Raw genomic sequence first — 25,870 nt, forward strand, 5'->3', positions numbered from 1 at the left:
GGGCATTATGTCCGTCAGTTCCCCCACACTTGCCGCAAGTGTTGCTGTTATGTGTGTTGTCTCCATTGGTAGAAAGCTGGGTGGCTCCAATCTGCTTGTTCTTGTTGACAGTGTGTGACGCCCCCGATTCAATCGTACACTAATCATGCACGCAAACGTGTACGATCAAGATCAGGGACTCACGGGAAGATATCACAACACAACTCTAAAAACATAAATAAGTCATACAAGCATCATAATACAAGCCAGGGGCCTCGAGGGCTCGAATACAAGTGCTCGATCATAGACGAGTCAGCGGAAGCAACAATATCTGAGTACAGACATAAGTTAAACAAGTTGCCATAAGATGGCTAGCACAAACTGGGATACAGATCGAAAGAGGCGCAGGCCTCCTGCCTGGGATCCTCCTAACTACTCCTGGTCATCGTCAGCAGCCTGCACGTAGTAGTAGGCACCTCCAGTGTAGTAGTCGTCGTCGATGGTCGCGTCTGGCTCCTGGGCTCCAAAGTCTGGTTGCGACATCCGGGAAGAAGAGGAAAACGGGGGAAAAGAGGGAGTAAAGCAACCATGAGTACTCATCCAAAGTACTCGCAAGCAAGGAGCTACACTACATATGCATGGGTATATGTGTAAGGAGGCCATATCAGTGGACTGAACTGCAGAATGCCAGAATAAGAGAGGGGTAGCTAGTCCTATCGAAGACTATGCTTCTGGCAGCCTCCGTCTTGCAGCATGTAGAAGAGAGTAGATTGAAGTCCTCCAAGTAGCATCGCATAGCATAATCCTACCCGGCGATCCTCTCCTCGTCGACCTGTTAGAGAGCGAACACCGGGTTGTATCTGGCAATTGGAAGGGTGTGTTTTATTAAGTATCCGGTTCTAGTTGTCATAAGGTCAAGGTACAACTCCGGGTCGTCCTTTTACTGAGGGACACGGCTATTCGAATAGATTAACTTCCCTGCAGGGGTGCACCACATAACCCAACACGTTCGATCTCATTTGGTCGGACACACTTTCCTGGGTCATGCCCGGCCTCGGAAGATCAACACGTCGCAGCCCCACCTAGGCCTAATAGAGAGGACAGCACGCCGGTCTAACTCCTATGGCACAGGGGTCTGGCGCCATCTCCCATTGCACACCTGCATGTTGCGTGGGCGGCCGAAAGCAGAACTAGCCCCCTTAATACAAGAGCAGGCTTACGTTCCAATCCGGCGCGCGCCACTCAGTCGCTGACGTCTAGAAGGCTTCGACTGATACCACGACGTCGAGTGCCCATATCTTTCCCGCGTAGTTGGTTAGTGCGTATAGGCCAGTGGCCAGACTCAGATCAAATACCAAGATCTCGTTAAGCGTGTTATTATGAAGCAATCGTGAACGCCGACCAGGGCCAGGCCCACCTCTCGCCTAGGTGGTATCAACCTGCCCTGTCACTCCGCCATAAAGATCCACACAGAGGGCCGTCGGGACAAAGGTCCTTTCAGCCCCCAATCCGTGAATCACTCGCGGGTACTCATCGAGCGGACCCGACTTTAGTCACCATCTGAAGTATGTATATATGTATAGTATATACCCGTGATCACCTCCCAAGTGATCACGGCCCGATAGTATAGCAAGGTAGACCGACAAGAATGTAGGGCCAATTATGATAAACTAGCATCCTATACTAAGCATTTAGGATTGCGGGTTTGGTATCAATGACTGTAGCAACAATGACAGGCTATGCAACAGAATAGGAGTAACCGAACAGTAACGTGCTACACTACTCTAATGTAAGCAGTATAGAGAAGAATAGGCGATATCTGGTGATCAAGGGGGGCTTGCCTGGTTGCTCTGGCAAGAAGGAGGGGTCGTGAACTCCGTAGTCGAACTGGGGGTCGTCGGCAGCCTCGGGGTCTACCGGAAAGAAGAGGGGGAAGAAACAATGAATACAATGCAAACAGATGCATGACAAAGCAAAGCGTGATGCTAGGCGTGCCCTAACGCGGTATGAGGTGATGCCGATGAAGGGGGGAAACATCCGGGAAAGTATCCCCGGTGTTTCGTGTTTTCGGGTAGAGGAGCCGGAGGGGGAAAGTTGCGAGTTCGATAGGTTAGGCATGCGTGGCGGAAGAACGGGCTACGTTTCCGGGTTCGTCTCGTTGTTCTGCGCGACTTTCATGTAGAAAGTATTTTCATCTAAGCTACGGTTTATTTTATATTAATTTTAAAAGTTTTTAAATCATTTTTAGGATTTATTTAATTATTTTAAAATAACATTATCTAGAACAGTGTTTGCTGATGTCATCATGAAGTCAGCAGTCAACAGAGGTGTTGACTGGTCAACTGACGTGTGGGTCCCGCATGTCATAGGTACAATAACCTAATTAACCTATTAAATATTTTAATTTAGTTAAACAGGTAACTAATGTTTAATTAGTCTAATTAAATAGGATTAATTAAGTTAATTAATTTAGTTAGTTAATTAATTAATTAGCTAACATTTTTATTTACTATTTATTATTTTCTTTAATTCCTCTTTTTTTAACATTCTGGTACTGGGGTGGGGCCCGGCTGTCATTGGGCCAGGCGCCTTAACGGGTTCGGGCGCTCGGGTGCAGGTGTCACCCGAGCGGGCGCTGGGCAGCGGGCGCCGTTGCAGGCGAAGCGTCCATCGGGCGGACCCGAGGCGACGAGGCGGGCGAACCCGACCGGTGGCTACGGGCATGGTGGCGCGAGACGGGCACGCACGGCTGGGCGCAGGTGGGTGCGGGGCGCATGGCCAGGGGACAGCCAGCGCGCGAGGCTGGAGTTCCGGGGCGCGTCCGATGTACGCGGACGCAGCCAGGGGCGGCTCGGTGAACGCGAGGTCGTCGCGAGCTTCGAGCGCAAGCGGGGCAGCGCCAATCAATGACGGGATCGACGGGGAAGAGGGGAACGGACATGGCTCACTGGGAGGAGGTCGATGGAGAGCTCGGGACGGTCAGAGTGGCGTCGGAGAGGTGGGCCGGCGCGGTGGCGGTGGTGGTGGCCGAGGCGGACGGGGACGACCGGTGAAGGAGAGGCGAGGAAGCGGCGAGCGACGGCGTCGGGGGCGGCTCCGGGGCGACGTGGCGATGACGGCGACGCAGGGGAGGACGACGGCGCTGGCGGACCAGCGGGGTGGCCTCCGGTGACGGGGTCGGGGCGGCCACGGATGGGGCGTGCGCGGAGTTCGGGGGAGATGACCCAGTGCACGAAGGAGAGGGAGGAGGCCGGGAGGTGCGGCGCCGGTGAGGTGGCGTCGCGGAGGAGGATGGAGGCGCGATGGGGCAGCGACGGGCGCGACGGTCGGGGCGCCGTTGGCGTCGGGGACACGGTCATGGCCCGATCCAGATCTGGATCGGGGGAGAGGGGATCGTGGGGGTGGGGAAGTGGGGGAGTGCTCTAGGGTTTTGGTGGGTTAGTGGGGGTTATCCAGCCAGGATGGGCCGGCTGGGCCGCCTGGGTGGCCAGCTGGGCCTGTTGGCCCAGTTGTTTGTTTTGGTTATTACTATATTCTAATTCTTTTCTTTTTATTTATTTTCTTTTATTGTTTCATTTATTTTAGAGCGTATTAGCATTTTCTAAACATGTGTTTTCTTCACTATAATTACCTGTGCAATATTCGGCACAAACCGAACATTTTTGTTCTAATGTTTGAAAATTTTTGATGTTTGACAAAAATTCAAAGTTGCATTTGAACATTTTTGATCCAACGCGAGATTAGTAATAGTAACCGAGGTGATGTGGCATCGTTAACGTGGGATTACTGTAGCCTAAATATCCGGGCGTCACAATTCTTCTCCACTACAAGAAATCTCGTCCCGAGATTTAAGAGGTAGTGAAAGGGGGGAAGGTTTGGTAACGAATCTAGCGGGTCTTCTCATCCTGGCTTGCTCTTCTTGAAGGGGTTGACCCCTTTCGTTGATGTCTTCATTTCTCTGCTTCAAGTCACCATGATCAAGTCGTCATCCTTTCTTCGGGATCTCCATTGGCCTACGAACGTGACTAAGGGGAAAAACTCTGAAAGAACGCATCTCCACAATGCTGGGCATCTGACGGTGAATTCAATGGAAAATACACAAGGCTCCCCACGAGTTGTATTTTAGTGAATTTGTTGTGTGCAATATATGATGGTACCAAAGTTTCAAACGGGTAGGCAATTGTTCGATGACTAGACAGAAGCTGGAATGGGGGTTTGAACAACGAGAATAACATGGTGTTTGATTCTAGAATGATTAATGGTATAGAATTTAGCTCGTGAATCACATACGAAGCCAGGTGCAAAGGATACATTAGAATCCGGGTTGTCAATAAGAGTCAGGTCTCGGTCCAGTCGACCTGTGGGTTATGGGCCCACCATGTGGGTTGAAAGTAGGAAGGGTGGTGACATCTTGCACAACCACAACAGGGAGGCATGTGAGTGAATAGCTTGTCAGCTATGCTGGCAACAATGTCGGTACCAAGGACGGGGAACGAAGAGAGCAATTTTCCTGCTTGTTGATCGAGGCGAACCAATTGGCAAAGTTATCACCAACCGGTGGTTACCGGAATGTCATCAACAATAGTAACAGGGTCTTACAGACAGAGTGGTACAACAAGGTGCCTACCTAAGCAGTGAATTATTACTGCTTAGATCATATAGATCACAAGAAAGATTAAACAAAATAATGGAATGGAAAAGGTGATCATCAGATTAAACAGAACAATGGAAAGTAAAATGTGTTTAAACACTTATTTCAGAGGTATATCCTTCCCAAGGGCAAGCAGAGCATGATATCCATGACGGGATATTACGTAGAAAACCCTTTTGGAAAGGGGAGAGAAATTTCATGCCATTACCCATACAACGGTGTTAGGGAAATTGATAAAGAAAATTTAGCATTTGTGCTTCAAATGTTCATATTGAAAATCGGAGTACCACGGACATGCTTCGAGATAGCATTGACATGGTGTTCAAGCAAAGGTCAGACTTCGGATGCACGTAGGATCCATTAGGAACAACTTGTAGAATAAGTTTTATAATTTCCTCATGGAAGAATGGATAGCCTTGCTAAAAACGAAATTATAATAATGAGTCCTCCGGTCAGGTGTGCTAGGCATGATATCACCTTACTGGGTCATTTGAGGACTAATGCTATAACTCTTGAAAATATTTTCCAACCATCATATCTGACCGAGGTTCAGATCCGATTGGTGTCAGGATACCTCAGACTCAGGATACCTCCGAAGAAAAGGTGCAACGCCATTGACGAGATGACATTATAAGATTCTCGGGCAATGAACTATGAAAGCGAGTTCTAAAACAAGAGTTCATCATTAAACCAACGAGAGGATGAGGAGGTGGCTGATGGACTCAGCGACAACCCATCAAAATTTCCAAAGGATGGATTTCCACAATTACGTGAACAAGATGATATCATTTGTCAGATCAAATGATATAATGAGGTACAGTCAAGGAAAACATATCCAATTAAACATTAGTTGTAAGGTGCACCCGAAATATTTACTTAGGTAGCATGATCAATGTTAGAATGGTGATTCGATAGCCGATGGTCTAAGAATGAAATATCGACCGTTAACTTCAAACAATAGGGTTGCCAGAAGTTTTGAATTCACACAACATAGTCCAGTTGTCAGTATTCCAGTTAGAAACAATAGGGAGGGATCAAGGAATGAACGGAGATGGCGAGAAGTAATAATATATCAAGAATTCTCAAGAGGTGGAGAAATTCTCACGACATTCTTGACATAACAGATGTTAATACTCCAAGGTAAAGAAGAACAAATGTTGTATAGCAATGAACTCAAGGTATAACACCAAACACGAACAAGTTTGTGTTGAATGTAAGGCAATAAAGTGGTCGATGATAACACAATTCATCGAGGGCAAGGATGGTATTTCTCATCATGAATTCAATTGATATCCTGGAAGAGCTCGGAATGCTGATGATTATCACGACACATTTGTCAAGAGCTTTCATGAAGATGTAATCGATCGGCGATGACATCAAGTCAAACGAATTATGAAGCAAAAGGTTATTTCAACCATGGGTACGACACAAACTCGAAATTCAGTTTGCTGTTCAAGGAGAAATGATATGACAAGGAAGATCAACGTAAGATTAGCTCACCGTCAAAATTTGTGCTCCGGGAAGAAGGACCAAGTAGCACCGTTAAAATTTAGCACAATAATGATATAGCCGATTAGGCTAGGAATTACTTGAAGGATTATTAAACTCATAAGCAACAAAAACTACTTGGGGTTATCGAACCGGAATGCGGAATCGGTTCACATATCGGTGTTCTCGGTTGATGACAACCCAGAACCCGTGAAGTGACTATGACGGGGAAAGGCACTACTTCATTAGAAATTCATAAGATGTAGTGCAATCGGTTGATATCCTCGAGATACCAGGGGGGTAATACTCGAAGGTAGATCAAAATAGAGGTTGGGCTAGGGTATTGCTCTGCAGAAGACAAGTGCTTAAACTTGCACGACAAATGGTATTTAAAGGAGAACATGGTCAGAACCACGATTGCAAAGGATCAATTCACCGATACCAAAATATATTATATCAAGGAAATAGTTATTATTACAAGAAGCTTCCATGATAGGATCTACATCGTGTCCATGGGCATGAACACAAAGTTCAAGGTTGACTCCCACTTCTCTAATGCATAACCTTTCATTCACTGCTCTGTTAAAATTAAGTGAAGATGAAGAACTACCTAGTGAATTACCAGAGGAGTATGACTCATGAAATCTTTCGGGTTCACACAGATTAAGGAAGGCATAGGTTCAACCCATCAAGGTCTCTTAGGAACATTTACCACAAACTTCAGGAGTAAGTAACACAAGCTCGAAAGCAGAGCATGTTCGACAAGGCAGAGGATACAATTTACCAAAGGCAATATGTACCCGAGAAAAGACTCACAAAGTTATTGGATACGAAGGACGTTGTCGGATGAAATCCATAAAGGATCTGGTGGTCCACAAGGGATCTGATGTGAGCATCAGTACTCAACCAGAAGAAGAAAGAATGCAAGGGGATCGGATTATAGAAACAACTGACTAACTCAAAGTTCAATTGCACAAGAATTATGAATTCCCAGTCAAGGGATCAGAAGCAACACTCTGATTAGGGATGGATAAGTTGAACAGTCGTAGGGGTACATTCGACGACCATCTGATTGGTCGAGATCCAACTCATGTTAAAAATGACGTCTGAGCCAGAAGGATGAATTCTAGGATATGATTGAGGATTGCGGGCATTCGCAACTTATTGAATCAATGAACTCCAAATGATAGTGACAAAGGGTGCCAATAAGATTACTTATGGGTTTAACCATAATGCAGCAAGCGAGAATTTCAAGGGCAATAAGCTGTTGAGGATTTTCGGAAGATCGAATAGTATTTTGAAGACCTTTCTTAAATACAATAATCAACTAGGGATGAGTGGATACTCGATAAGTGCGGGAAATTATCCATAGGGGTAATCATGGGGCAAGAACTACAAGGCGGTAAGCTCAAAGGATTCTTGGAATATCGGAGAGTAATTCAGGACATCTTGTAATAACAAGAGCAACTAGGGATGACAATATGAACGACAGGTGTAAGTAGTTATCCAAAGGGAATTATAGATGGAAGAGAATTGCAAAAGCGATGGCACATAGCCTCGAGAGCACATCGTAGAGTATCTTCGGAATCTTCTGGTGCAGCAGGCAGTCATCGGTAACATTGGGCTCTCCGGGTGGAAGTGATCACGAGATCCTAATGTTAAAATTTAGCAAAATTCATTTAACCCGAATAGAAGAGAGATCAGAGCCCCAGAGTATAGACGAGGAATAAAAGATCCTAATACCACCCAATGGTGACGCGGGTCTGTGAGGCACACAGCCAAGTTAGTAAAAGTTTTGTAGTGACTAGACTCGACTTCGGCCAAGGAGTGTGGAAGAGGAATTCCTACAGGCAGTCGGCTCTGATACCAACTTGTGATGCCCCCGATTCAATCGTACACTAATCATGCACGCAAACGTGTACGATCAAGATCAGGGACTCACGAGAAGATATCACAACACAACTCTAAAAACATAAATAAGTCATACAAGCATCATAGTACAAGCCAGGGGCCTCGAGGGCTCGAATACAAGTGCTCGATCATAGACGAGTCAGCGTAAGCAACAATATCTGAGCACAGACATAAGTTAAACAAGTTGCCATAAGATGGCTAGCACAAACTGGGATACATATCGAAAGAGGCGCAGGCCTCCTGCCTGGGATCCTCCTAACTACTCCTGGTCATCGTCAGCAGCCTGCACGTAGTAGTAGGCACCTCCAGTGTATTAGTCGTCGTCGACGGTGGCGTTTGGCTCCTGGGCTCCAAAGTCTGGTTGCGGCATTCGGGAAGAAGAGGAAAACGGGGGAAAGGAGGGAGCAAAGCAACCGTTAGTACTCATCCAAAGTACTCGCAAGCAAGGAGCTACACTACATATGCATGGGTATATGTGTAAGGAGGCCATATCAGTGGACTGAACTGTAGAATGCCAGAATAAGAGAGGGATAGCTAGTCCTATCGAAGACTACTCTTTTGGCAGCCTCCGTCTTGCAGCATGTAGAAGAGAGTAGATTGAAGTCCTCCAAGTAGCATCGTATAGCATAAACCTACCCGGCGATCCTCTCCTCGTCGCCCTGTTAGAGAGCGAACACCGGGTTGTTTCTGGCACTTGGAAGGGTGTGTTTTATTAAGTATCCGGTTCTAGTTGTCATAAGGTCAAGGTACAACTCCGGGTCGTCCTTTTACCGAGTGACACGGCTATTCTAATAGATTAACTTCCCTGCAGGGGTGCACCACATAACCCAACACGCTCGATCCCATTTGGTCGGACACACTTTCCTGGGTCATGCCCGGCCTCGGAAGATCAACACGTCGCAGCCCCACCTAGGCCTAACAGAGAGGTCAACACGCCGGTCTAACTCCTATGGCGCAGGGGTCTGGGCCCATCGCCCATTGCACACCTGCACGTTGCGTGGGCGGCCGAAAGCAGAACTAGCCCCCTTAAAAGAAGAGCAGGCTTATGTTCCAATCCGGCGCGCGCCGCTCAGTCGCTGACGTCTAGAAGGCTTCGGCTGATACTACGACGTCGAGTGCCCATATCTTTCCCGCGTAGTTGGTTAGTGCGTATAGACCAGTGGCCAGACTCAGATCAAATACCAAGATCTCGTTAAGCGTGTTATTATGAAGCAATCGTGAACGCCGACCAGGGCCAGGCCCACCTCTCGCCTAGGTGGTATCAACCTGCCCTGTCACTCCGCCATAAAGATCCACATAGAGGGCCGTCGGGACAAAGGTCCTTTCAGCCCCCAATCCGTGAATCATTCGCGGGTACTCATCGAGCCGACCCGACTTTAGTCACCATCTGAAGTATGTATATATGTATAGTATATACCCGTGATCACCTCCCAAGTGATCACGGCCCGATAGTATAGCAAGCTAGACCGACAAGAATGTAGGGCCAATGATGATAAACTAGCATCCTATACTAAGAATTTAGGATTGCGGGTTTGGTATCAATGACTGTAGCAACAATGACAGGCTATGCAACAGAATAGGAGTAACCGAACAGTAACATGCTACACTACTCTAATGTAAGCAGTATAGAGAAGAATAGGCGATATCTGGTGATCAAGGGGGGCTTGCCTGGTTGCTCTGGCAAGGAGGGGTCGTGAACTCCGTAGTCGAACTGGGGGTCGTCGGCAGCCTCGGGGTCTACCGGAAAGAAGAGGGGGAAGAAACAATGAATACAATGCAAACAGATGCATGACAAAGCAAAGTGTGATGCTAGGCGTGCCCTAACGCGGTATGAGGTGATGCCGATGAAGGGGGGAAACATCCGGGAAAGTATCCCCGGTGTTTCGTGTTTTCGGGTAGAGGAGCCGGAGGGGGAAAGTTGCGAGTTCGATAGGTTAGGGATGTGTGGCGGAAGAACGGGCTGCGTTTCCGGGTTCGTCTCGTTGTTCTGAGCAACTTTCATGTAGAAAGTATTTTCATCTGAGCTACGATTTATTTTATATTAATTTTAAAAGTGTTTAAATCATTTTAAGGATTTATTTAATTATTTTAAAATAACAATATCCAGAACAGTGTTTGCTAACGTCATCATGACATCAGCAGTCAACAGAGGTGTTGACTGGTCAACTGACGTGTGGGTCCCGCATGTCATAGGTACAATAACCTAATTAACCTATTAAATATTTTAATTTTGTTAAACAGGTAACTAATGTTTAATTAGTCTAATTAAATAGGATTAGTTAAGTTAATTAATTTAGTTAGTTAATTAATTAATTAGCTAACATTTTTATTTACTATTTATTATTTTCTTTAATTCCTCTTTTTTTAACGTTCTGGTACTGGGGTGGGGCCCGGCTGTTATTGGGCCAGGGGCCTTAACGGGTTCGGGCGCTCGGGTGCAGGTGTCACCCGAGCGAGCGCTGGGCAGCGGGCGCCGTTGCAGGCGAGGCGTCCGTCGGGCGGACCCGAGGCGACGAGGCGGGCGAACCCGGCCGGCGGCTACGGGCACGGTGGCGCGAGATGGGCACGCACGGCTGGGCGCAGGTGGGTGCGGGGGTAGGGCGCGGGGAGCACGGCCAGGGGACAGCCAGCGCACGAGGCTGGAGTTCCAGGGCGCGGCCGATGTACGCGGACGCAGCCAGGGGCAGCTCGGTGAACGCGAGGTCGTCGCGAGCTTCGGGTGCGAGCGAGGCAGCGCGAATCAACGACGGGATCGGCGGGGAAGTGGGGAACGGACATGGCTCACTAGAAGGAGGTCGATGGAGAGCTCGGAACGGTCGGAGTGGCGTCGGAGAGGTGGGCCGGCGCGGTGGCGGTGGTGGTGGCCGAGGCGGACGGGGACGACCGGTGAAGGAGAGGCGAGGAAGCGGCGAGCGACGACGTTGGGGGTGGCTCCGGGGCGATGTGGCGACGACGACGATGCAGGGGAGGACGACGGTGCTGGCGGACTAGCAGGGTGGCCTCCGGTGCAGGGTCGGGGCGGCCATGGATGGGGCGTGCGCAGAGTTCGGGGGAGACGGCGCGGTGCACGAAGGAGAAGGAGGAGGCCGGGAGGTGCCGCGCCGGTGAGGTGGCATCACGGAGGAGGATGGAGGCGCGATGGGGCGGCGACGGGCGCGACGGTCGTGGCGCCGTTGGCTTCGGGGACGCGGTCGTGGCCAGATCCAGATCTGGATCGGGGAAGAGGGGATCGTGGGGGTGGTGAAGTGGGGGAGTGCGCTAGGGTTTTGGTGGGTTAGTGGGGGTTATCCAGCCAGGTTGGGCCGGCTGGGCCGCGTGGGTGGCCAGCTGGGCCTGTTGGCCTAGTTGTTTGTTTTGGTTATTACTATTATTCTATTTCTTTTCTTTTTTTTATTTTCTTTTATTATTTCATTTATTTTAGAGCGTATTAGCATTTTCTAAACATGTGTTTTCTTCACTACAATTACCTGTGCAATATTCGGCACAAACCGAACATTTTTGTTCTAATGTTTGAAAATTTTTGATGTTTGACAAAAATTCAAAGTTGCATTTGAACAGTTTTGATCCAACGCGAGATTAGTAATAGTAACCGAGGTGACGTGGCATAGTTAACGTGGGATTAATGTAGCCTAAATATCCGGGCGTCACACAGTGGCATCTGTGCGGAGTGGGCATGTGCGGTAGTTATGGTTGCTCACGACAATGCAGAATCCGCATGCCCTTATCCCTAGAGGTTTGCCATCCGGGCCAAATTCCACACACTTGATGGGGCATGGTGGCTGAGGGAGTCCCGGACTACGGGGTGTCCGGATAGCCGAACTATCATCTTCAGCCAGACTCCTGGACTATGAAGATACAAGATTGAAGACTTCGTCCCGTGTCCGGATGGGACTTTCCTTGGCGTGGAAGGCAAGCTTGGCGATACGGATATGTAGATCTCCTACCATTGTAACCGACTCTGTGTAACCCTAACCCTCTTCGGTGCCTATATAAACCGGAGGGTTTTAGTCCGTAGGACGAACAATAATCATACCATAGGCTAGCTTCTAGGGTTTACCCTCTCTGATCTCGTGGTAGATCTACTCTTGTACTACCCATATCATCAATATCAATCAAGCAGGAGTAGGGTTTTACCTCCATCGAGAGGGCCCGAACCTGGGTAAAAACATCGTGTCCCTTGTCTCCTGTTACCATCCGCCTTGACGCATAGTTCGAGACCCCCTACCGAGATCCGCCGGTTTTGACACCGACATTGGTGCTTTCATTGAGAGTTCCTCTGTGTCGTTGCTGTCAGGAAGGATGCCTCATCCCGTCTTTAAAGACGGCACTATTGCTAAAGGAGCTTTGGCTATGGGCCAAACTCTCTGGCTAGGCGGTTTCCTTGTGACCGCCTGTCCGGCCGCCACGCCGACAATGACTTCTCGGGTCATCGAAAGCAATCCTCACGTTAGCTCGGAACTCGCCGAGCAGCTGGATCCGATGAAGCTCTCATCCTTAAACGAGCTCTTGGATCGCATCGCCGCCCTGGGAGTCGCTACAGACTACGATCAGATTGGGCCTAAACCCGATCTGATAGAGAATAGCTCTCCCAGGTTACCCACCACGTTGCTGTAGTAGAGGAACAATGCGGCAACCCTTCTTCCATCTTAAGGACTAGCTATGTCCGGATTCCCGATCCCTCCATTCCGGATTCCCGCAGAGGGGAGGATGTTACTCAAGCCCTGAACCTAGAGTCAGGCAGCGGGCTAGATTCATTGGATAACATCCAAGAACCCAAGCTTCTGAGATCGGAAACTACTTGGCCCCTGAGTTTTAAAGTGGACGGGGTTCCGAATTTAATTCCGCCCACCCACCTAAACATCAGCGATCTATCCCAAATCCGGCAAGAGCCCGCCGAAATAGTACACCATTACTGGGCTAGATTCCTCCTGGTTATGAACAGGGTAAAGGACTGCCGCGAGGAGAACGCAATTTCATTCTTCTGCAATAATTGCACGGACAAGGGAATCCTCAACACCGTAAGTCATCGTGAAATTACACGCTTCACCGACTTAGCGTCCATAGTACGAAAGTACTATGCAATGGAAAGCGCCTGGAAAACAGAAATCAATATTTGGGACAATCCGGCCCTGAATAGAACCCCAGTCCAAAATAAAAGGGTGCATTGTCGCCAAGCACCTGGGTTAAACACCAAAAAGCAAAAACCCTCTATAGGGCATGGAACTGCACTGGAAGGATGGCTCAATGGACCCTACAAAATTCATAGTACAGAGGGTGCCACTCCAACTCACAGCCTTAGAGCATGTTGGATACTACGGCAGGTGGCCAAAAGTGGCGAGGAGCTTCTAACTCCAGAATACCAGTCCAAGGATACCAGTGCGGTATTAACAGTCTTCGAGACTTCCGCATCAAATAATATGCGGAAACGAACACTCCGCAGCCTCGCCGAAGTCTACCAAGTAGCAACAACACCAACCGCGACACGACGGGCCGGATTGCCAAATGGGCCATTGAGCTCCTCCCGTTCGACATAACCTATAAGCCACGGCGAGCTATTAAGTCGCAAGTTTTGGCCGACTTCATCGCCGAATGGACTGACGCCGAACTCCCTAAAGAGTACGGCGCATATTCCAACTGGATCATGCACTTCGACGGCTCCAAAATTTTGGCTGGTCTAGGGGCTGGCGTCGTCCTGACGTCCCCAACCGGAGATACGGTTCAATACGTACTCTAGATAATGTATATGGACTCCAACAACGTAGCTGAATACGAGGCCCTTCTACATGGCCTCCGGATGGCAGTCTCCATGGGCATTCAATGCCTAGAGGTGCGCGGGGATTCGAACCTCGCGATATCCCAAATAAATGGAGACTTTGATGCCAAGGATTCGAAAATGGCAGCTTATCGCAACGCCGTCCTAAAAATGTCAGCTCGGTTTCAGGGGCTCGAATTTCACCATATAGCCCGGGATAACAACCAGGCAGCAGACGTATTAGCACGCATTGGTGCAAAGCGCGATGCCGTCCCCCCAACATCTTCCTAGAAAGGCTGTTCAAGCCATCCGTACTATGGGAGGGGGAATCCGGAAATAATAATCCGGACCCAACCGCACCGCCCGGCTCCGAACATTCTGACACAATCGGCGGTTCCGCCAACAAAGTAACATCCTCAGCCCATGTAATAATGGCAGTCATTGCCTCGTGGACGGAACCATTCCTAGCCTACCTAACCAGGCAGGAACTTCCCGAGGACCAAAACAAGGCCCGTTGCATAGTGCGGCGATCTAAAGCCTATAAGGTCCATGAGGGAGAGCTTTACAAGAAAAGCATAACCGGAGTCCTTCACAGGTGCATCTCCGAAGAGGAAGGGCGGAACCTTCTGGCTGAAATTCATGCCGGACTCGGTGGGCACCACGCCGCAGCCCGGGCCCTTGTTGGCAAGGCCTTCCATACAGGATTTTATTGGCCGATGGCCCGGGCAGATGCTCAGGACTTAGTCCAACGATGCGTTGGTTGCCAGCTCTTTGCTAATCAAAGCCACATGCCACCCACCACCCTCAAAACTATAACCATAACCTGGCCCTTCGCGGTCTGGGGGCTTGACATGGTTGGACCCCTTAAAGGAGGAACCCACAAGCAAAGATACCTATTGGTCATGGTGGATAAGTTCACCAAATGGATAGAGGCCAAGCCTGTCAAGACGGCCGAATCCGGACCGGTGATAGACTTCATATCAGGGGTCATACACCGTTACGGCGTCCCCCATAGCATCATCACTAACAACGGCACGAACTTTATGGCCGACGAGGTTAAACTCTGGTGCAAAAACATGGGCATCAAACTCGACTATGCTTCAGTTTATCACCCTCAAACTAACGGTCAGGTCGAGCGAGCAAATGGTCTAATCATGAGCGGCATCAAACCCCGATTAGTGCCTTAATGAATCTAACACGCACTGGGTAGAGGAGCTCGACTCCGTACTCCAGGGGCTGCGAACCACTCCAAATCGCGCGACCGGATTTACACCATTCTTTATGGTATACGGCGCAGAGGCAGTTCTGCCCTATGACATAATTCATGACTCACCTCGCGTGCGCATGTATGAAGACAGAGAAGCCGAGCTCGATCGGCAGGACAGTTTGGACGCATTGGAGGAGGAGCGTGACGTGGCAAAAGCATGTTCCGCATTCTATCAACAGCAAGCTCGAAGATATCAAAGCAGAGAAGTACGGGCCAAAACTTACAACATTGGCGAGTTAGTTCTACGCTTGCCGGACAAGAAAAGGACAAACTCAAGCCCAAATGGGAAGGTCCCTTTATCATTGAGTCCTAAGCAGTGGAGCGTACCATCTGGGAGATGCATCGGATAACCGACTCGAGCTGAACCCATGGAACGCAGCCCGTCTTCGAAGATTCTACGCCTAGCGCCGGATTCTGAGTTCATCTCCTTCCTCCATCTATATTTTACATATTAACTGTCTTTTGTTTCTCTCCTTCTTCCCCCTTTCCTATTACAGCCTTTGAAAGCTTGTTCGCGCATCGTTCGCACACACTTGACGCACTATCCACGCTCATTATACCTGGGGGCTTCTTTAACAGAAGCTTATTTATACGGGCTTCATGCCCAACACATGCATCACACTTCTGCATGTACCTTTTATTCACCATTATATGCATCGATATGACTTAAGTTTTGGCCAAGATGGGTTGCCTGGCTCCTGTGCTTACCCCTACGTTCCCGATTGTTTGGCTAGGCGGTAAAGGGAGCACCTCTGCGATTGTTACTGCCGGGTCAGCCGGATGTGTACCTCAGACTGCGTGAAGCCGAAAGCTAGCGTTCTTAAGGGAATATTCGGTCGGTGAACTAAAAGTTAATTTCTTACCTATTTATTCATCTGCCCCCAGATGTTTTTCTGCCTTTTTCGCAGTCCGAACATGCACTTTAGAGCAAGCCTCCCAGGGAAAGGAACCCCTAACGGAACTATTCTCCCTGGAAGATGTTTCTTACTAACCATGTAATATAACATAACTAGTTGGGAACTGGTCTGATACAGCACTAATGACCCCTACGCCTGGTCTCCACGCATGCCCCGGTTCTTATATAACTGCGAGGGTATTCGGACACACTCCGGACTATCAGGTCCCGAGGTTGAAGCGAAAAGGTCCGCTATGACAGATGATCTACAATCCGGCTAGAAGGCATTTTACATGTCATCTTAAATTACATAGTCAACTTGACTGGGCATATTCCTCTTCAATGCCATCCAGCAGGCTGTCTAGTTTACAGTCCTGTTGGGAATACTTTGCGGCCAATTCTACTTGGCCGTACACTAAGCTCACATGGATCTCCTTCCCATCGGGCCCCGCAGGTCCGACCTCGGCCATGTGGTTTGGGTCAGCCTTCGTGTACCGCGTCTTCACCATGGCCCAGGCCTCCCTGGCGCCTTGACGGCAGGCCAATATCTTCCATAAGCGGAAGCGCTGCCGTGCTCCCTGAAGCCTCTCTGCAAGCTCTCCAAGGCCTTCGGGCAGGGAGACAGATGGCCACAAGGCTTGGGCGACGCCTTTCATCACCTGCCGAACTCGTTCATGTAGTTGCAAGAGCTCGGGAAGCTGGTCACCCGTAGAACCGGGCATGTCCTCTGCAGGAAGGCCTGTGAGCATACCTACAGACATAACTCTGTTAGACGACTTCCTCGCCGAACTCTCTTTCAAAGTTCGTTCAAGCACTTACTAAAAATGCCGCATCGAAGTCATTGATTCTCCTTAACGGAGTCAGATAGCTGGGCACGAACATCCTTTAGTTCCTCACCCAGTTGGGTGTTGGCATCTTGGAGATTATTTTTCTCCTGCCTCACCATTGTAAGCACACTCTCGCCGGCCTTTAACCGGTGCATGAGCTGTTGCTTTTCAGGATCTATACCTGCGCCATCTGCAATATTATTGTGACACTTATACGCATGCCGCACTTCACAAATTAATTGTCTTTTGAAGCATATATTACTAGAGGGGGTCTCTTTGGCTTCCCCGCCGTGGCTAGTGCAGCCTCATGTTGAGCTTTGCACTCCTCCAGCTCCTGGGACAGTTGGGTATTCTTTCGGTAAGACCCTGCACAACAAATGATCTTTAACCAGTTATTCTAACTATTTCAAGTCTCGGGGGCTACTGGCATATATAACTGTCAAATCTTCTCACCCGTATGTCTTTTACATACTGCTTCGTGGCTCTGGCTAGACCATTTTGAGCGGCACGGAGGTGCGCATCTCCCGAATTAAAGGCGTCCAATGCCTCTGGGGAGAAACACGCGTCACGAAGAGCTGGCCGGCGGCGCCTGTGATTCATGGCACTCTCCACCTCGGAATTGGTGGCAGATAACCTGTCGTCGTCCTCTGTTGGAGGAACATCCGACGCATGCCCCGTGTTCGCCTCCACTTCTGGACCTGGCTTTGGAGCCTCGCGAGTGGAGGACTGATTGGCAATCGCTCCGGATACAGTCCGGCGAGCACTCTTCTTCCTGAAAAGGCACGAGCATTAGTATGCCTCCCAGGAATAAAGCCGGGAAGTAAGGTGACGCGCCATACCGACAGATGGCCACAAGGCTTGGGCGACGCCTTTCATCACCTGCCGAACTCGTTCATGTAGTTGCAAGAGCTCGGGAAGCTGGTCACCCGTAGAACCGGGCATGTCCTCTGCAGGAAGGCCTGTGAGCATACCTACAGACATAACTCTGTTAGACGACTTCCTCGCCAAACTCTCTTTCAAAGTTCGTTCAAGCACTTACTAAAAATGCCGCATCGAAGTCGTTGATTCTCCTTAACGGACTCAGATAGCTGGGCACGAACATCCTTTAGTTCCTCACCCAGCTGGGTGTTGGCATCTTGGAGATTATTTTTCTCCTGCCTCACCCTTGTAAGCACACTCTCGCCGGCCTTTAACCGGTGCATGAGCTGTTGCTTGTCAGGATCTATACCGGCGCCATCTGCAATATTATTGTCACACTTATACGCATGCCGCACTTCACAAATTAATTGTCTTTTGAAGCATATATTACTAGAGGGCGTCTCTTTGGCTTCCCCGCCGCGGCTAGTGCGGCCTCAAGTTGGGCTTTGCACTCCTCCAGCTCCTGGGACCGTTGGGTATTCTTTTCGGTAAGACCCTGCACAACAAATGATTCTTAAATCAGTTATTCTAACTATTTCAAGTCTCGGGGGCTACTGGCATATATAACTGTCAAATCTTCCCACCCGTATGTCTTTTACATACTGCTCCGTGGCTCTGGCTAGACCATTTTGAGCGGCACGGAGGTGCGCATCTCCCGAATTAAAGGCGTCCAATGCCTCTGGGGAGAAACACGCGTCACGAAGAGCTGTCCGGCGGCGCCTGTGATTCATGGCACTCTCCACCTCGGAATTGGTGGCAGATAACCTGTCGATGTCCTCTGTTGGAGGAACATCCGACGCATGCCCCGTGTTCGCCTCCACTTCTGGACCTGGCTTTGGAGCCTGGCGAGTGGAGGACTGATTGGCAATCGCTCCGGATACAGTCCAGCGAGCAATCTTCTTCCTGAAAAGGCACGAGCATTAGTATGCCTCCCAGGAATAAAGCCGAGAAGTAAGGTGACGCGCCATACCGTTGCACCGGAGCATCGATCCGGACCGCACTTCTTTTTAGCCTGCTGGGCCGTGTTGCCCCTTGTTGGCCAGCCACCGCGGGCTCGGCCTTCCGCCTCAAGGGCGCCCCTTGTGAAACACCATCAGTATACGGTGATCGAAAACACACATGGAGGGGTCATTTTCAAAGTGTCGGGACTTCGGTCTCAGTTACCTGCGAGGCGGGAAGTATTCCGGGGTAATCGGCCGTAATGGCAACAAAGGCATTATTGATGCTCAGTTGATGGAAAACCCCGTCGATCAGCTCCACCGATATGTCCGGATCCTCTTGGGAGGCCGGATCGAGGAACCGTTCCGGATCCTCGGGTTGTGGAGGCGGGCTGTTTATATCCTTTACGGCCCGGCGCAGTTCCTGCGCCAAAATCATAAGATGAGATACTTGACTATGGGAGTACGGACCGGATACACAAAAATGAATGTCCGCTTACCCAGCTTGGAGGATTGTTCATAGAGAATCCGCCCTGCGGATTGATGCGAAGGAACTCCTCCTCTTCTCCCTTGTACATGCGGACAAGATCTTCGTCAGATCGGCGACTGATCCCGGCCCCTTACGGCTGCAGCGGGTGGCATCATCCTCCCCATTGAAATCCCACATGGGGTGGCCTCTATACCGGAGCGGCTGCACCCCCCGCATAATGCGTATGGCCATGACTCCCATCATGGTCAGTCCGGAATGAGCTAACAACCTTATCCGGCTCATCAGGTAAATGACGTCCCTGTCGTTCTCCCTCTGAGGGCTCAATGGATGCCAGCTTAGGCGTTTCTTCAAAGGAGCGTTATTAAACTCAGGGAGGCCAACCCGAACAGGGTCCGGCAGGGGGACATCTTCTATATAAAACCATGCTGAAGGCCAGTCTTCGGACTCCTTCTTTGGGGTTCCGGACAGATATCCGGTCCCGGCGATGCGCCATAGTTCGGCTCCGCCCACTTGATATATCGACCCCTCTTGAGAACGGGGCACAAGACAGAACAGCTCCTTCCACAGGGCAAAATGAGGCTCGATGCCCAAAAACAGCTCGCAAAGGGACACGAAGCCCGCGATATGCAGAATGGAGGCAGACGTAAGGTTGTGCAACTGGAGGCCATAGAACTCCAAGAGCCCCCGGAGAAACAGATGAATTGGAAATCCGAGCCCTCTTATCAAATAAGAGATAAGGCATACCCGCTCTCCTTCGGAGGGGCTGGGGACGTTCTCCGCTTGCTTTCCGCCCTTATAGGTGGCAAGTCCGGCTCGAACCATGACCATGAAGGCTGGGGGAAGAAATCCCTTGGTTTGGAGCGCCACTAGCTCACTATGCGGGACGGAGCATCTCTCCCAATCTCCAGGCTGAGGGATGGGAGGGCGAGAGGAGGAGCCGCGTCGACTGTCCATGATGGAATGGGTTTCTGTCAGATGCGCTCTGATGAATGCTCGCGAAGGGAGGGTGGTGTGATTCGGATCTAGATCCTCGTCTCTTTTATAGACAGCTCATTTGAGCGGTTAGGGGCTAAATGTAAAGATACCCTGACTTTTCACATTCGTTCAACACGTGGAAGACGGTCATTATTGGGCGTGGAAGCCGAGGAGCGCAGTATTCACAGGAAGCCGGACACTATTCAACAGGTACACAGGATTTGGAGAAGAACTTGCCTTGCAATGCCGAAGACAATCTACGCGCCGGACTCATTGCCATTGAAGCCTGGTTCGGGGGCTACTGAGGGAGTCCCGGACTAGGGGGTGTCCGGATAGCCGAACTATCATCTTCGGCCGAACTCCTGGACTATGAAGATACAAGATTGAACACTTCGTCCCGTGTCCGGATGGGACTTTCCTTGGCGTGGAAGGCAAGCTTGGCGATACGGATATGTAGATCTCCTACCATTGTAACCGACTCTGTGTAACCCTAACCCTCTTCGGTGCCTATATAAACCGGAGGGTTTTAGTCCATAGGACGAACAACAATCATACCATAGGCTAGCTTCTAGGGTTTAGCCTCTCTGATCTCGTGGTAAATCTACTCTTGTACTACCCATATCATCAATATCAATCAAGCAGGAGTAGGGTTTTACCTCCATCGAGAGGGCCCGAACCTGGGTAAAAACATCGTGTCCCTTGTCTCCTGTTACCATCCGCCTAGACGCACAGTTCGGGACCCCCTACCCGAGATCCGCCGGTTTTGACAGCGACAGTGGATTTTTGGCTGTTGCTTGCGTCTTGCTCTTCCTCCCCTTTGTGTTTGAGAATATGGGTGGTTTAATCACGCTTTCCTGCTGCTTCTGGTAGGATGTGCTATTGTCATGCCGTTCGCCTACAGCACCATCAAGCTCATGATCTTGCATGTGAGCTTGTTGGTGCTCTTGAGTGTGCACATGGGCAAGCTCTGGTTGCTGCTGCTCCTCTTCCTCGTTGTCAAACGGGTCAATAGCTCCCAGATGGTTCATCTCGGATAACATTGTAGCAATATCCTGCTCAATGGCTTCATTGTCCGCGACACCTCCATTTTCAGCAGAATGCATGGCGTCGAGTTCTTGTTCAAGTTTGTCCATGACGACCCGTGACCTCGCCAGTTGCTCTTGGCTTCTCAAGATTTTTCTGTGCACCCCCATGTTCAGCGTCAGCAGTGAGCTTTCAATGCAGTATTGGGATGCCTTGTTTGACGCTACCATCCTCAAGTCATTTCTGTCAAATGTTGGCTGGATGTTCGGGCGTTTGGTGTATCTCCTGAGGATGTATTTCTCTGGAACGCTGGCAGCCTTAATTGTCTGCATCATGCACAGGACATGCACGCAGAAAAGACCTGTATTGTTTTTGGAAGAGGTGCATGTTTTTTGTCATTTCATTCAAACAAAAACTTTGCAAAAAAAGTAGTACAGTATGTAACATCTTTTTGTAGTCCTCATCTGTGTGGTCCCATAGCCTGCACTCGCACTCATATGTTTCTCCCATGGGGTCTGCAACCACCTGGAACGCGCGCTAAGCCCACACAGACAGTTTTTGCGGGTGGTTGTAGCGCACGAGGTACTTTGTGGGCTCTTCTGGTCGCCGTGAAGAGTGTGCTCAGTTTTAGCCTATTTCTGATCTCGCTGTACACAGCTCCTGTGTACAGCTTTGCCATCTGGGTGTCAAACCCATAGAAGGTCAGCGTGTTTTGTTCCTTCTGCACATGCAAGAATGATGACCAAATTGTTAGTTTTCTCGCAGCAAAAACTTCTAATAAAGTTTTACTTTAGTAATCACGTAATTTTTTGTCTTATGACAAGTGATAGAGCTATACCCGGTTACCCATTGTCTCCTGGTTCTCTATCTGCCTCCTGGTTTTGATCCAGGAGTTTACCCGGCTGACAAACCGGTGTAGGTTATGTCTCTCACTTACGTAGTTCTTCTTGAGCACATAGTTCATGCTCTCACTTTGCTGTGTGGATGTCATTTTGGCGCAGAAACTTTCTTTGAAGTAGGCTGATATCCATCTCTCACGCTCGTTCCACATGCCCACCATTGTGGCATCCTCGTGGAGGTTGTACTTATCCATGAGTCTTTTCTAGGCATCCTCAAACTCAGTTGGCATGAGGGGCCAGTTGAGCATTGATGTGAATTCATCCTTAAAGTCAACGTGCAGGTAATACAGGTACGCGAGGTGTTCCTTGTACTTCTTCATAATGTGCCAGTGGCATAGCTTATGTACTATGTTTTTGAAAACATCAGCGATCGCCAAAGCCATTGCCAGGCACTGGTCTGGTAATGAGAAAATAGACTCGGAGTGGTCAGCAGATGGTTGTGCATATATACCAATAGAACTGACACAACATTTTTACTGTGTTATTTTCCTTTTCTTTTTTGTATGGGGGGTGGTGGTTGGGGGTGGTTTTAGCGGTTGTACCTGTGAGGATGCATGTAGGAGCCTTCCTTCTCATGAACCTTAAAAATGTCTTGAATAGCCACTTGAATGAATCTGCATCCTCATCTCTTATCAGGGAAAAACCAAAGAATGTAGTCTGTAAGTGGTTGTTAGTTCCGACAAACACCCCAAGTGGCATATGGTACTTGTTGGTCTTATATGTTGTGTCAAACGTTATGCAGTCCCCGAAGTCCTGATACGCCCCTCTGCAGCTTGCGTTCTCCCAGAATATGTTCTTAACTTTGTCGGACTCATCGAGTTGCATGTCACAGGAGAATTCCCTGTTTATAGCTTTCATCTCCCTAAAGAAGTTGACAGTCTTTAGGACATCGTCCACATCATCAATCCTTGAATTCTTTGCTTTCCTGCATATTAAAAGTTCATTGAAAAATGCATGTTGAACTGGCGTCAGGTCATGCGTTGCGTAATATGTTTGTACTGATAGAGGAAAAAAGAAGGAGGTGGTTTATGGGAGGAGAACAAGTTTGTACTTACAAGTTAATCAGGTCTTTGGCATTCATTTCGAGGAAGTAGCTACCAGGGTCATCACCGCCCAGTATGCTCATGATTTGCGCGTGTTCAACGCCTTTGAACTGCAGGTACTTGACGTACTCCAAGATTGTTTTGTCGAAGTTTTTGTGGGAGTGCAAGAAGACAAGCATTTCTATGGTGAGCTGTAGCCTGTGGTTGTGTTCCCAGACTATCTCTTTTACGACAAATGTTCCATCCTTTTCCTTCTTCAGCCTCATTTTAGCCCCGCAGTTAGTTCTGGCTGTCGTCTTGTTACGCTGTCTATTTGCTTCAGACACCTTTGATTCATAAACTCCATGGCACGTGCAATAAAGGTAGGAAGTCTTAAACTTGGGGGCTTCCCTGACAGCAAAACCCGCGTGCTTCGCATATACGTTGTAGAAGTTCTTTGTTTCTTCGAAAGTTTCAAACCTCATCTCTAGCCTTGGCAGAACGTAAGCTTCAATGTCAGGTGGCTGCACACAATAGTGACCAAACAAAAACGTAGTTGTGAAAATGTTAGATGGGGTGGTCACAGCACCATGGTATGGACTGTGCTTGTATGTTTTTTTTTCTATATGGATACTTACATGTGTATAGCTCTGCGCTGCCTCCGATGTTTGTTGTTCACCCTGGTTTATGGGCGCGGGTGGTGTCACCCTTGGCACATGCAGCAATGCATCTCTTGGAGGGAGCAACGTTGATGAAGATCTGCGTCTCTCATTGTACGGCCGTCTCCCCTCAGATTCATTGTGAGGTTCCTCCTGTCTATATGGCTCATATCTTGTACTTTTGAACCTGCTAGAGTGGCCAAAATTTCTGTCTTTTTGGCCTGGTCTTCCTATCGCAACCGCTTTTGCAGCATGGATGATTGATGTTGACAGAGCGACTGGTGGAAGCCTTGTTGCAACCCATCCATGGCTTCCTGTCCTTGGCTTTTTGCATGCGCTGGGGAAGGAAAACATTTGTTGTTGGTGATATTGTTGGCCTTGTTGCAACCCAGCAGCGGCAAAGCTTGCATTCCCAGATATTATTGTTTGCTGCATAGAAGAACCTGTCCGTGCTTCTGATGATTGCGGTGTATCTTGAAATCTGCCTGTATTGTTGAAATATCCAGGCGGTATTTCTGCTGTTACCCAACCAGGTGGTGCCCCATATCTGTTTGGCTCATCAAACGCTTGCTGCGCGCATCGCCTTGCATGCTTCTACAAATGACATTCAACAGTTTTGGGATTAATCTGGTTTTGTTTTCAGTCGAACTGATGAACATTCATGTTCAACATTGATGTATTGATGTTTGTTTTTTAGCACTGCTAGTAAACTGGACATTGAACTCATGCATGACTTCTCTTTTGTTCGTCTATAACTTATGCAACTACACTAGAAGTACTCCTAGTTTATGTATCATTGAACTTACTATGTAACTGTGGCACTCTCTTAGCACTATGTACTTGGACTAATGCATATGTTTAAGTTTTTTTACTTGAACTGAAGCTAGCATATTAGATGTACTGACAGTAACCTCGACATCCTAATCATGCATCAATGCATCTACATTACAAGTACTGCTAGTTCATGTATCATTGAACTTACTATGTAACAATTTTATATTTTTTTTCAGTAACAGTTTTGTTACTCGTTCGAACTGACGCAACTACATGAGTTGTACTCTTAGAAATAACAACATAAAACTTTCAGTGGTAGCTGAACCTTAGCACCATCTACTTGAACTGATGCATATGTTTAAGTTTTTTTACTTGAACTGAAGCTAGCATATTAAATGTACTGACAGTAACCTCGACATCCTAATCATGCATCAATGCATCTACATTACAAGTACTGCTAGTTTATGTATCATTGAACTTACTGTGTAACAATTTTATATTTTTTCAGTAACAGTTTTGTTACTCGTTCGTACTCACGCAACTACATGACTTGTACTCTTAGAAATAACAATATACAACTTTCAGTGGTAGCTGAACCTTAGGACTATCTACTTGGACTGACGCATATGTTTAAGTTTTTTTTACTTGAACTGAAGCTAGCATATTAGATGTACTGACGATAACCTCGACATTCTAATCGTGCATCAAGTGGCAGGGGTGCCAACGAACTGATGCAAGCATTTGCAATGTACCATCGGGTTCTTCTTCATTGCAGGACTGATGAACTGATGGACTGACACAAACGTGGGAAGCAGACATTACCTCTAGTGTACTGACTTCTTCTTCTACCTCTCGTGGGCGTCTTACTAGCATGTTCTTGGGAGGCGGCGCCATTGACGCAGCTCCTGCTTGTGTTGGACGTCTGGGGAAGAGGTTCGTTGAGGCAGCACCTTGCGGGGATCACTGCCCCGGAGAAGGAGCCCCTGGGACAGAGGGAGGCAGGAGGCGGGGATGACTGCCCCGTCGATGGATCCGGCGACGGAGGGAGGCAGGAGGCAGGGAATACGGCCCCGTCGATGGATCCGGCGACGGAGGGCAGCAGGAGGTGGGGATGACGGCCCCGTTGATGGATCCGGCGATGGAGGGAGGCAGGAGGCGGGGATCACGGCCCTGTCAATGGATCCTGCGACGAAGGGAGACAGGAGGCGGGGATCACGACCCCGACGATGGATCCGGCGACGGAGGGATGTTGGAGGCGGGGATCACGGACCTGTCGATGAATCCTGCGGCGGAGGGAGACAGGAGGTGGGGATCACGACCCCGACGATGGATCCGGCGACGTAGGGATGGAGGAGGCGGCGGCGGATCCGTCGGCGGCCAGTCACGGCGCCGCGGGCTCGCT

This window comes from Triticum aestivum, chromosome 3B (genome assembly GCF_018294505.1).
Source record: "Triticum aestivum cultivar Chinese Spring chromosome 3B, IWGSC CS RefSeq v2.1, whole genome shotgun sequence".
NCBI classification, from domain to species: domain Eukaryota; kingdom Viridiplantae; phylum Streptophyta; class Magnoliopsida; order Poales; family Poaceae; genus Triticum; species Triticum aestivum.